Consider the following 12,411-nt stretch of genomic DNA (forward strand, 5'->3'; position numbering starts at 1 on the left):
ATCTGCCTGCCTCTGCCTCCCAAGTGCTGAGATTAAAGGCATGCGCCACCACTGCCTGGCTGCTATATAACTTTTCTATTAAATAAAGGTCAATATCATTTCTATTTGTGTTTACAATGCCCTGGACTTCTCAGCTTAGAAAGCATGATGATTGCATTTTGAAAAATGGTTCCACCAGTGAGCAATGCTGACGCTGTAGAAACTCTGTCAAGGGCAAACTTGAGTTTAACCACTCTTGATTTATGCCCTCAGCCCAGAAAACATGGGCTTTCTTTTCTCCACTTCCTGACATTCTGTGAAGTCTGTTGGGAACTCCCTTCTCACCTTATTAATGGTGTCATTGGAACAGTTATTTCAAGTTGTCAATTACCAAGGCTAGACCATCTATTCAAGTCTGGTTGTAATAGTGTGGTATTTGCTGGCTACACACAGAACATACAATCTCTACAGACCATGAATTTGGCTATTGACTTTTTTCCATGTATCTCAGAGACTTGGGACTATGCCTTTGGTTCCTGGGCTGTTAAATGACCATGGATTCTTTATCTCTTGACTCCTTATGGTCCAACTACAGTTAGCTGGAAAGGTGGCGGAAAATATGGCCCTACAGTGTAAGACCCACAAAGTCAGGGCATGCTGTGTGGTTCACTGCTCTGTCCTAAGTGGTTAGAAAGTACCTCTCACAGTCAGTACACCCTCAAGGATGATAGAGAATGAATGTAACAAGACAGCAACTATAGTCTATGTGGACAGCTGGGGTCAAAAGGGAAGGTGACAAGGTAGGAGATACAGGACATGAGAACACACACAAGTACAGTCTCGTTTTCCTGGGTATGCTCCACTTTCTAGTTGTATCAGTGAAAGGCCAGATCTCTTTGCAATGATTTTTACATTGGGAAAATTAATTCTGTGGAGGGAAAGGTAATTTTGGTCTCATTTAACTCAGGTTTTTTTTTTTTTTTTTAACTGTGTTTAGTTTTTGAGAGAGTTGTGTAGCCCAGGCTGGTCTCGACTGCTTATGTAGCTAAAGATAGCTTTGAACTTCTGGTCCTCCTGCTTCTACACCCTGAGAGTATTACCCTGGCTGGCTTCCACGGGAACCTGGACTTAGTTCTTCCAAATCCAGCTTCATTAGCCTTTCCTCATCCCTGCACTGAAAAAGCACAGCTATATTTCCAAAACTTCAATCCCAGTTTATTTTAGGATGCTGTTTATCTGAACGTGGTATCAAGAAGAATGTAATGTTCATGAGTAGGATTTTTTTTTTTTAAAAGAAGATGCAAAACTATTAAAAAATAGAGTTCACTGCAGAGCGAATGAGGAGTTTCCCCTCTGCATCCTTGGCTTATTTTAATAACAAACAAATCCACCAACAATTACAAATGTGAGTAGCATGAGGCGGTTAGAGTCAGGCGTAAAAGAGGAAAGAGGTGTGTGTGTCTCCACATATCCCTCAATAGCACAGTGGGGCAAATCATCCTAGAACACCTATGTGCTTCTGGAGGGACACACCCTCTCTCTATACAGACTCTTTTTTTAGATCATGAGATGGCTCATGGCATAAAGGCATTTGCTATGCAACTCTGGTATCCTGAGTTTGATTACTGGAGCCTACATAGAGGTGGAAGGAGAGAACCAACTTCACAAAATTATCCTCTAACCTCGGACCATAGGCTGTGGGGTATGTAAGGGTGGGGCATGAAAGCACATGCACACACATGCACACATGTGCACACACACAGGCACACTCATGGGTGTACATGCACACACACACACACAGAATAATACAGAACTGCAGTATTCTTTCATAATTTCATTTGTCACCCTCTTCTGACCACCCTATCCTCCCATTTCAAGTTCTGTTTGCTTTCCTCCTGTGACTTGAGGACACGAACTGGCTCGGTATTATGAGGTGATACTTCTGAAAGTAATCTTACCTATTCCCCTCACTTCATGTGCTTTCCAAACATGCTAATCCTTCAAAGAGTTGCTCCGCAGCAGGCTGCCCTCACCCATTAATCATAAACCTCACAACTTTATTTTAAAGCTACGAGAATACTGGGTGGGCTGTAGTTGAAAACTGAAGCAGGAGGAGGCGGGGAGGAGGTGGCAGTGGGGAAGGAAAGATGGAAGGAAGGAAGGAAGGAAGGGAGGAAGGAAGGAAGGAAAAAAAACCCAAAACACTGCCCAAGTAAAATCAGGCTCTCAGATTTAAAACAGCAAATAAACATCCCATCAGTGAAGACTGGGATTGCAACACCCAAGATGAATGTCATCAGCCGTTCCTTCTTGTTCAGTCCCAGGGCAGCTGAAACTGTAACAGAACATACCTGGGTAGCCCATGAAGGACGTGGAAGACTTTAGAGCAGGAGAGATGAGGCTCACAGCACAGGAGGAGGAGGTGACTAGACTAGGAGAATAAACAGTCATTACTAGTAAGTGTCAGCCTGAGCTTCCCTCCCATTCACTTGGGATACTAGCCGGTCTCCCCTGTTGAACCACCCTGATGACAAAGAGCACCTGCCTCTGACTGGAGCCCAGTACATCACCATGTCCGCCCTGGCACTGTTGGCTCCCACCACAAGGAAGCACATGTGACCTTGAAAGAGTCCAGCCACACACAAACTAAATAAAACCAAACCCATAACTTTACCTCTTACTAGGTATAAGAGTTACTTTTGGGCAGATAGCTTCTCGTAAGATTTCGTTTCAGTGCTCAGAGAAAATGTCTTTTTATGCTGCCTCTTACATGGTATCAGAGTTGGGTGCTGTGTTCTTAAAATCATTAATCCTGACATCAATTTCTTCTCCTTTTAACCACTGCCTTAAAATGCCCTTTTCCTAGAAAGCAGGAAAGAATATTTAAAGTTCTCCAATTTCATGTTGACTTCAAGATGAGCTCAGTTGACATTTCAATTCCACAACATTACAGAAAGTAAGGTTTTCCTTCTTTTAGAAACATGAAGCACCCACCCCTCACCTCCCCACCCCACCCCAGTTTCCTTGCCAGGATCCATCCCATGAGGAAGTGGACTGGTTACAAGGGTAAGCTAAGTCGCTTCCTGATTCCACAGTTGCTCTTTCATCAAAACAGAACAAACAAAACAAAAATGAACACGCACATGCATTGAGCGCGCGCGCGCACACACACACACACACACACACACACACACACACACACACACACAAACCCAAACACTCCTACCACTCTGTCGTTTCCAAGAATGACCGGAAGTGGGCACTATGGTGCTGTAATGTATATTTCCTTTATTTCCTTTGTGTACCAGCTATGTTCTGTAAGAACCCCATCTTCCAGGCTTTCAATATTACCAGTCAATCTCCTCACTGGATAGATATAAGCTAGAAATCTGATAAGCAAAAATTGAAATATTTACTTTGAACTGATATCAGAGCAAAAAAGCTAAGTATGTCTTTCCCTCTACTTATTACAAAACCAGGGAGACTTTAACTTAGACTAAAACAGTCAAAAAGCAAAGAACTGCCAGATTAACCAGGCAAACCTGCTGGGGGAGGCATGGACAAAGGACGACTACTGCCAACATTGATCCGTGTGAGGCAAAATCAGGATTGGAGCATGAAGCCACCCATTTCTACCGTAGCTACTGTATTTTGGCTGTGATTAGTCAAATTTAAAAATGCCGTTCACTGTCATTACCTCCCTGTATGTAAAAACCAATCTGATATGTAAAGTGTAACACTCTCACGAACAAACCAGAGGAAAACAGATCTTACAGACTAAGGAACTGGTAAATATTTCAAAGAAATGGAAAAAAAGAAAAAGAAAAAAGAAAGAAAAGAAAAGGGAAAAAAGAAAAAAGGAATAACCTTGCAAATAAAAAAAGAAAGGAGAGGAATAGAATTTTCTAAAAGAAAAAAAAAAAACCCAAAAGACATATTTGCTCATCCAGAGAAACTGTTCAAAAACCTGGGAAGGAAAGCTTCAGATCCAAGAGAAAACAGCCATAATACCCATGTTTGTCAAAGGAATGACATTCAAAATGTGTAATAGGTTCTGACAGCTCAGGGATAAAAGCTGAGCAGGTAGCCGAGCAGTGGTGGTGCGCGCCTTTAATCTCAGCACTCAGAAGGCAGAGGCAGGCGGATCGAAGTGAGTTCAAGGCCAGCCTGGTCTACAGAGCTAGTACCAGAACACCCAAAGCTACACAAAAGCAACCCCATCTTGAAAACCAAAACGATGAGCAGGATCCCTGAGCACTTTAAAAATGTGGCTGTCTGGAAGTACAGAGTGATACTACTCCTCGGAAGTTCTCAGAAACCATTACATCAAAACTACCAACCACGACTCCTGGGATGGTGGAGTGAAAACTGATGAGCAAGCGCACCGAACGCTGGGAAGGATTCCAAGTTAATGAACCCGTATGCGCTGCTTTTCTGAAAGATATATCAGTACCAGCTTCTTGGGACATTGTTTGGCAAGCTGTCTGAGAAAGTGCATCCTCTCATGATGTGGTGAAAAATGAGAAGTGGCTGAAGTTGTCCAGTAAATGGGTCCATTTATATGTAGCACAGACTACTTCATCAACCAATAGCAACGGGCCGTCAGAGGACCACACCAGGGCAGGACGAGTGAATAGTAAATCATAATTTATTGTTCATGGGGTCCCATCACCACACATGGAGTCTTAGGCAAGCAAGACTGATCCTAGGAGAGGAGGAATAGATTGGCAGCTGCCGGGAGTAGGAGTGAGGGGAGGGAAGAGGAGCAGCAGAGAATGTGGAGGTTTGTGTGGGGAAAAGAAAGCTCTCTATAACTTGGTTGTGTGTGATGGCTGTTAAGTTTTTAATCTCAGCTTATGTAGTATAGACTTATAAAGTGTAGGTTAGCATAGAGAGGCCGTACCCAAACAAAGATTCACTGATATAAAGAACAGAGTAAATTAACCTCAAACGCTATGGTCCATAAAGGAATCCAGACACGAAGAGGACAGGTTGAGCAATTTCATTCATACCTTGTCCCAAGGCAGGCAAAATTACAATACTTCATGTTGACTGAAACCAGAACTCAGAGGTTAGGAGCTAGGAAGGGGGAGCAACTATATCAGGGCAGTTTCTGGGGCATAAATATCCTGTACCTCAAAGAGCTAATTACAAGGAGGGGGGTATAATTACAAACAAACTTAAATCTGTTCTCTGTGTTGAAAGTAAGTTGCACCTCGATATGATGAAAGGCAGCCTCCTCTCCCTCCTTCAAAGCATTTTTACAGTGGCCCCTCCATTTTTCTTACAGGTACAGTGACTGTGGTCATTCCAATTCACATAAAAGCAGGGCCCCTATATGAATGGAAAACTGAAAACTGTCTTTGTGTTTGGGTTTGGCCTAGAAAAATGTAGAGTGGAAATAGTAGCACAAGTCAGATCTAGGACAAGTGGAGAAGCCTGAGTTTGGACCCTTGATATCCTTCCGATTAATTCAGAGAGACCAAGTACCTCTGTCTTCTGTGTCCTGACTTTGGGACTGGCCTGAGACTCACTTCTGCGTCTTTGAGCGAGCCGCAGAGCACAGCCAGCTGACTGACCCTTCCGCTTGTGAGGAAAGTGGTTCTTCAAGAGCACGCTGGCCCCTTCCTGCCTGGCCCTTCCCGGAAGGCTGAATGCTCCAGAGCTCACACCCCTCACCCTCTGTGGAATCCTGGTAAATAAAACAAACACCTAGGCTCAGGTCTCTCCCTAACATAATGGTTAGAAAGGTCTACAGATTCAAAACAATGTCCAAAGCAGCCTATGTTCTGAAGAACACTGCGCTAAGTCACTTACATGCTGAGAAAAACTATAGGAAGGAGGCTCAAAGTCACTGGTAAACCTTCATGCCAACTCCCAGGCTTCGCTGATGGGAAGCATTCCACACAGGTTCAAAAGGTATGAACTGGGCTCAGATACTAATAAACAATAAATAAAAATAACTAACTAACTAAATAACAATAAAAAAAATTAAAAGCTCAATTTAAAAAAAAATTGGTTCTACTTTGGTTCAAAGCCACTGGCAAATTACACATGATAGCGAAAGCATTCGCACACTTTGGGTTCTGTTCTATCATGAATGGTATTGCTCTTTTTATTGGCTCTGGCATTTCCTCATCATGTTTATTTGCCACATGTCCATGGTTTGGCCCAACTGCAGGAAGATGTCTGACTAACAAGGCTATAAAAGGGGTGAGCGGCTTAGTTTCTAGCCAGCCAATCAAACCTTACCATGGGCATGGCAGTGTGAAGACCTGATACAAACCATGCAATGACGGTGGGGGAAATATTATGTTTTAGAAAAAGAAAAAGTATAGCTGGGTCCATCTATCCTATAACTCCGTATTGTAGCAATCGATAGCTTCGTGAGAAAATTCTTGCCTATAGGTATGCACATACACTTTACCTAGGGAAGGGAAAATATTCTTCTCTCATAGAAATGAGTTTCAGGGCTGGCAAGATGGGCTCAGCGGGTAAGAGCACAGACTGCTTTTCCGAAGGTCCTGAGTTCAAATCCCAACAACCACATGGTGACTCACAACCACCCCTAATGAGATCTGACACCCTCTTCTGGTATGTCTGAAGATAGCTACAGTGTACTTATTTATAATAATAAATAAATCTTTGGGCTGGAGCGAGCAGGGACTGAGCGAGCCGGGTCTACCATAGCAAGCAGGGTCTACCAGAGTGAGAGGGGCAGACCAGAGAGAGCAGGGTTGACCCGGTGAGCAGAGGTTCTAAAAGTCAATCCCTCACAACCAGATGAAGGCTCACAACTATCTGTACAGCTACAGTGTGTACTCATATACATAAAATAAATAAACCTTAAAAAAAAAAAAGAAATTCATTTCAATTATCCCAGTTTGCATTTCATTACTTCATATTCAATGTCCCTGCCCCATTCGTGTACCCATTCTTGGGAATCTCTTTCCATTTGACTCTCTTTTACTAGTAACCTCCCTGGTAACTTAGCATCATTAACATGTTTATCTTTATGTCTTCTTGACTCAGCATTTAATAACTAGAAGCTGTTAAACCGTCTAATCTTTCTTAACTGCAATGTCTCCCAAGCTGGGGATTTTATGTTTTCTGTCTCCTCCTTTTTTCATTGGGGTTGAGTGTGCTGTGGCAGTGTAGGTTAGTGGAAAGAGCTTGACTTTGAAATCTGAACCTAGTGTTTCTCCTGGCTCCAGCTGTGCTTGGGTCACGTGTATTCGATACAGATTAGCTCAGGGACTTGACTCAGATAAGTGCACTCACTGGCTGTGAAAGCATCCCATCCAGCTCTTGGCACATGACAGCTGAGACCACTTCTCATCATGCAAGCACAGATAAACAGATTCTACCAGAACCGTAGGTATTTCTGGGTTCTTACAGTTTAAGGATAGATTTCAAAGAGGTTGGCAGCAGAAAACTTTACGTTAATGGCGAGGGGCGAGGGGGCAGAGTAATAATTCATCTTGGACTATTTATGCTTGTTAGATAAAACAAATTAAAGAAGGCCATCGTAACAAGTGCCAGCACTAGGACCCCACAGACTGGCTGACTATCAAGAGTCAGTCATGTCAAAGTCCTGTGTTACTATGGAATAGCAAAGCTGTTAGCCGAACACAAAGTTCCCTCTGAGTTAATACTTACAGAAAAGTAGTCATCTACAGTTAATTTACCACATATTTCCTATTCTTCTGCCTCTGTCACTGCCACACAAAGATAGTAGTAACCCTGAAATGACCTGTATAGTCTTCACTTTTTCTATCAAACTGCCTCTTTTGCCCAGCCCACAGGAGCACTGCTTTTTTGGATAAAGTGTCCTTTCTAGAACCCTTTTGGAGCATTAAATTAAATCGCTCAAATGGTGTCCTTTGACATTCCTGAATTCTCGAGTTGTATTTTCTATTACAGAATTTACTCCATTAGCAAAACTGACTGAACAAAGTTGATATGTCCATTTCTGCTACTACGGAGGCAACGCGAAGAAAAAACATATTTGAAAAATTAGTTAATGTCTTAGTTACTTAAAATGTATGTTTAATGCAAAAATGCCGTTTGCCTTGGAGGACAACGTTGCCCTTGCGCGTGGATCCTGGTAGAACCAGGACTCTTTCCAATTTTAGAAAACAGTTTCTTAGGAGGGAACACCGACCTGATAAGATGTGCGGTTTTGTTTTCGTTTCCATTAAAATAGTTCTCAACAGTCTTGGTTCTTTTAATTTCAAAGTTCGCCTTTCCTTTCCTCTTTTGGAGGTAACTTTTCATTTCCTGGCTTGGGATTTGGCGTTCTGTGCTAACATTGCTTTTTAGCTAAAACCTGGGGAGCCAGGCGTGACCATGGCAGCAGCTGGCACGAGAACAGAATGGTGTTTTTTACTTAATCTGCTCTTAGGGAGGGCTGTATAGGAATTGGGGAGGACCACGTTGGGTAGGTTTCAGCAGACCAGGAAAGCAGCAGGCAGACTGTCCCAGAAACTGAGGCCAGCTTGTTTGCAGGCTGGCGCATGCGTACAGCGGCTGCACAGGCTCCTCCGCAGTCTCCCACCCCCAACCCGCCTCCAAATTAGAGCCGGGAGTGGAAAAGCGGGCGGCCCAGGGTTCCTGGATTTTCTTTAATTAACCTCCGTGGGAGGTCTTACCTATGGAAGCGGGTGCTGCTCACTTGCCCCGGATATCTAGCATTTTCAGCTATGTGAGTCGGCGATCTCAAGTAAAGATGGACTTGGTCACCAGGTCACTCCCGCTGGACCAAAGGCCGCGCCCGCCCATCTTTGCATATGCTAATGAAGCCCCCAGGTCTTTGATCCGGAGGCTAGGAAACGAGGTGCCGGAGCCAGTTGGTAAAGGGCTAAAAAAAGTGAAGCCAGTACCTGAAAAGAGCAACCTCAAGCAATGCCCTGACTCTCCACGTCTGAGTAGTAGGGCAAGATGAAGGGGAACCAGGTCTGGTCCTTTGCTCCGTTTGTCTCTTCCTATGAATTCGTTTATTTCAACTGAGAATCAGGAAAAAGGTAGGCTGTGACCTCCAGTTTGCAAACGAAGAAAAGGACTACTAAAGAGGCACAAGTGTTAGGCTTGGAGAGGCATAGCTTTCTGTTGGGGCATCCTGGCTTCAGAGCTAGATTTATAAGCACTGTCCCTCCAGAGCCCAAGGGTGTGGGTGGGTGTTTTCCTGGCGCTTTAAGAATGTTTTGGTTCAAATACTTCATATTTGGCACAAAAGGTTCCCAGGTCCTTGTGCCATAGGTATGTACCACTGAGCTATATATACCAGCTCCCAAAGGCTTTTAAATTGAACTTTATTTATTTAACATAGATTTCCTACTGGTTAGAAAAGGAAATACTTAAATTTTTTAAAATTAGGGGAATGAATAATAGTCCTCCAAAGAAACTCTGCTTGACTCAGGCAATCCTAGCAAGCAGAGATGACACTGGTTAACAGTGCTGCACTAGTCTTGAATCTCCGAATCTCTAGTTTGGATTTTTTTCTCCTGCCTCCCCACCATGGTTTGTGAAAAGGCTGGCTGTGAGTGTGGAGGCACGCCTTGGCTGTGGGAGAATTCTGTGTATTGGGCAACACTCTGTTTTAGCAAAACTGGCTCTCCCAGAGAGTGTTTGACATAGTTTGAAAGGTGAAAGGTGGTGCCTTGGTCTGCTTCATACCTCAGATTTTGAGAAGTTATCTGAATCCTGTGTTGGAAAGGGTGAGGGTAGCCTCCCAGGAGGGGCTCGCCATGCTTACGTAGTTGCCGATTTACGTGTGGCTCTTGGCAAATTTTAGCACTCTTCTCTAACATTTGCATGTCAGAAAACCACATTTTAAAAAAATCACTTATTAAGAAGTTATTAATTATATATAATTATATATTTTTAAAATATGTAAAAGTATAATTATATATACTATGTATCTGTCAGTTATTTCTCTGGGTGGTTTAGCTCTATCGATACTAACCTTTTCCTTGTGGAAAAGATCTCCCAGGAATTTACATTGTGGTTGGAGATGGGGTTTGGTGAGGGGAACACCAAACCATAAGTATGTGAGTTTTATACTAGGTAAGAACGTGTTCGTTCAGTCCCTTGGGTCAGGGTGGGGTGAGGGGAGAGAAGAGATCATGTGAGAGTGTAGGTCTGAGGAGTCAGAGGGAGGAGAAGAGAAGTAGGGTCTGAGACTTGGTATTCCAGTGTTGGAAGGAGAGGCCAGATAGGTTAGCAATGGGCACAAGGTCAGCCACAGGGCACAACAGCTTATTAGAAAGGATGCAGGAAGGCTGGGGAGGAAGGTTTGGGGGAAGGAGTGGTCAGCTCTGCCCAGTGATCAGCTTGGTAAAACTTACTGGGAGATCAAATAAAATTTTTGTGTCTAAGACGAGAAAGACAGGATGCAGTTTAGAGGGGAGGGGAAGTTTATCTCAGAATAAACCTGACGGTAGCTCTCATCTGCGGAACCTAGAGAGTAAACTTCTCTCCCAGGCTAGGGTTTTTATCAGAGCTGGTCAGTGTTAATGGTTAAAGTAGGGTGTGTGGGAATGGCATACTGTTAGCTGCAAGGAGAGGGGACTATTCAGGCTGGGACATGACTATAGAAGAGGAAGGGGGGGTGGGATGGGGTCATTTTTGTGTGCTCTTGGTCTCACTCTGAGGGATGAGTGTGATCAGTTCATCAAGCAAGCGAACTGAGAATCTCTTAGTGTCAGGAGTCCACAGATATGGCCCCACAATGTACACAGAAAACCTATTTGCCTAGTATGGATAGGAGTGGAGAAAGGGTAATTGGTTGGGAAAAGAATAGCAGCAATGCAATGCTTGATCCCGATGTGCTCATCTCTGTATTTGATGCTGACTCTTTGGAGGACCAGGCCTTGTTTCTCTTTGGCTATCAAGTGCTTGACTGAGCACCTGGACCAATGCAGCACTCGCCACCTGTTTGCTGGGGTTGGTGATGGTGCTGGAGGGTAAGGATGCCACTTATTTGAATACTTAAGCTGTTGCTCAGTTGCAGGTAGGCCAGGATAGTCCCCGCAGGAGGTGACACTGATACCAAAGACTGCCAATGCTCTTCGAGTTTCCATCTCTACTGTAACATATATTCCAAGACAAGATAAGGACTAGACAGCCACCAGGTAAAACTCACTGAAGTCTGGATGCCACCTTCTTTTGTCCCACTGGCCTCCCCCTTTTTACAAGAGCACATTTTACAAACCAGGCAGGCACCTTAGAATAGGTTAGGTATTTTGTTTTATTTATTGACCATGAGTTGCTTTTCTTCTAAACAAAGCTATACAGGTAGGAAAGAAGTTAGTGAATACATATTATGAAAGAGTACAAAGTTAGCCATAACTTAATTTTTTTCAACAAAGTGATCTATTAGGGATTTTCATGGTTAAGCTCATAGTATATATATATATATATATATATATATATATATATATATATATAGAGAGAGAGAGAGAGAGAGAGAGAGAGACAAACAGCTTTGCTTTTACCCAGGTTGTTGAGAATATCTACTAGTCAAGATTAGAAAGCAAATATCTATTTATTGAGTACTATGTCCCAGAAGGCAGGAAGAAGAAATTGTATGAGCATTGATTTCTTAAAAAAGTGAAGAAACAAGCCTGAAAATTCAGAGCACAAAAGGCAGAAAAAGCATTTCCAGTGGGTAGATGAGAAGGAGGGAAGCCAATAGGACAGGTAGAGAAGAAGGACAGAAAGTCAACAGTGGCCAAAAAGTCTTACCAAACACAATGAGCAAGGCCCCAAGCATTTCATCGCTTAGAACCAGAGCCAAGAGCCATGCTAGCAGCAGCACTTCTTGCAACCACACTTCTGCTGGCAGCAGCACTTCTGCTGGCAACATCCACAGCCCTTCCCACAGCCACAGCCACAGCCACAGGAGCCACAGCCACAGGAGCGGCAGCAGGAGCGGCGGCAGCAGCAGACCATCACAGGCTTACAGCAGCCACAGCAGCCGCAGCAACTACCACAGCAGCCACCACAGCCACCACAGCCTCCACAGCCACCACAACCACAGCTGCCACAGCCACCACAGCCTCCACAGCCTCCACAGCCACCACAGCCACCACAGCCACAGCCACCACAGCCACAGCCTCCACAGCCACAGCCACCACAGCCACAGCAACCCATGTTATCAGTAGAGAGGACTCAGGTGCAGTGAGGAGAGAGACTCAGGAGAGGAGAGGGAGATGTGGCGGCCTATGCTTCAAGGGGCCCTTAAATACACCTGTGGCCCCACATCGGCAGGAGCTACTTCCTTGTTTCTACCAACTTCCCGGGGAGGATTCACAAGACCCTGAGTGCATTTCATCATGGAATGTGCCTCACTCCACAGACTTGCTTACTTTAGTGTTTACTTCCTCCCGTGATGTTTCCAGTAAAAACACATTTCTGAAATACTTAATCTTG

General features: G+C 44.0%; 1 protein-coding gene across 1 annotated transcript in view; it reads right to left on the bottom strand.

Annotated features, from left to right (window-relative positions):
* Slc19a3 (solute carrier family 19 member 3) overlaps nucleotides 1-8,731 on the bottom strand; it is a 27,574-nt gene extending 18,843 nt beyond the window's left edge. Inside the window, exon 1 of the mRNA XM_031368889.1 lies at nucleotides 8,631-8,731. The gene's annotated coding sequence lies outside the window, so the exon portion shown is untranslated. The remainder of the gene's footprint in view (nucleotides 1-8,630) is intronic.
* Between the last annotated feature and the right edge of the window lie 3,680 nt (nucleotides 8,732-12,411).

This window comes from Mastomys coucha, unplaced genomic scaffold, assembly GCF_008632895.1.
Source record: "Mastomys coucha isolate ucsf_1 unplaced genomic scaffold, UCSF_Mcou_1 pScaffold14, whole genome shotgun sequence".
NCBI classification, from domain to species: Eukaryota; Metazoa; Chordata; class Mammalia; order Rodentia; family Muridae; genus Mastomys; species Mastomys coucha.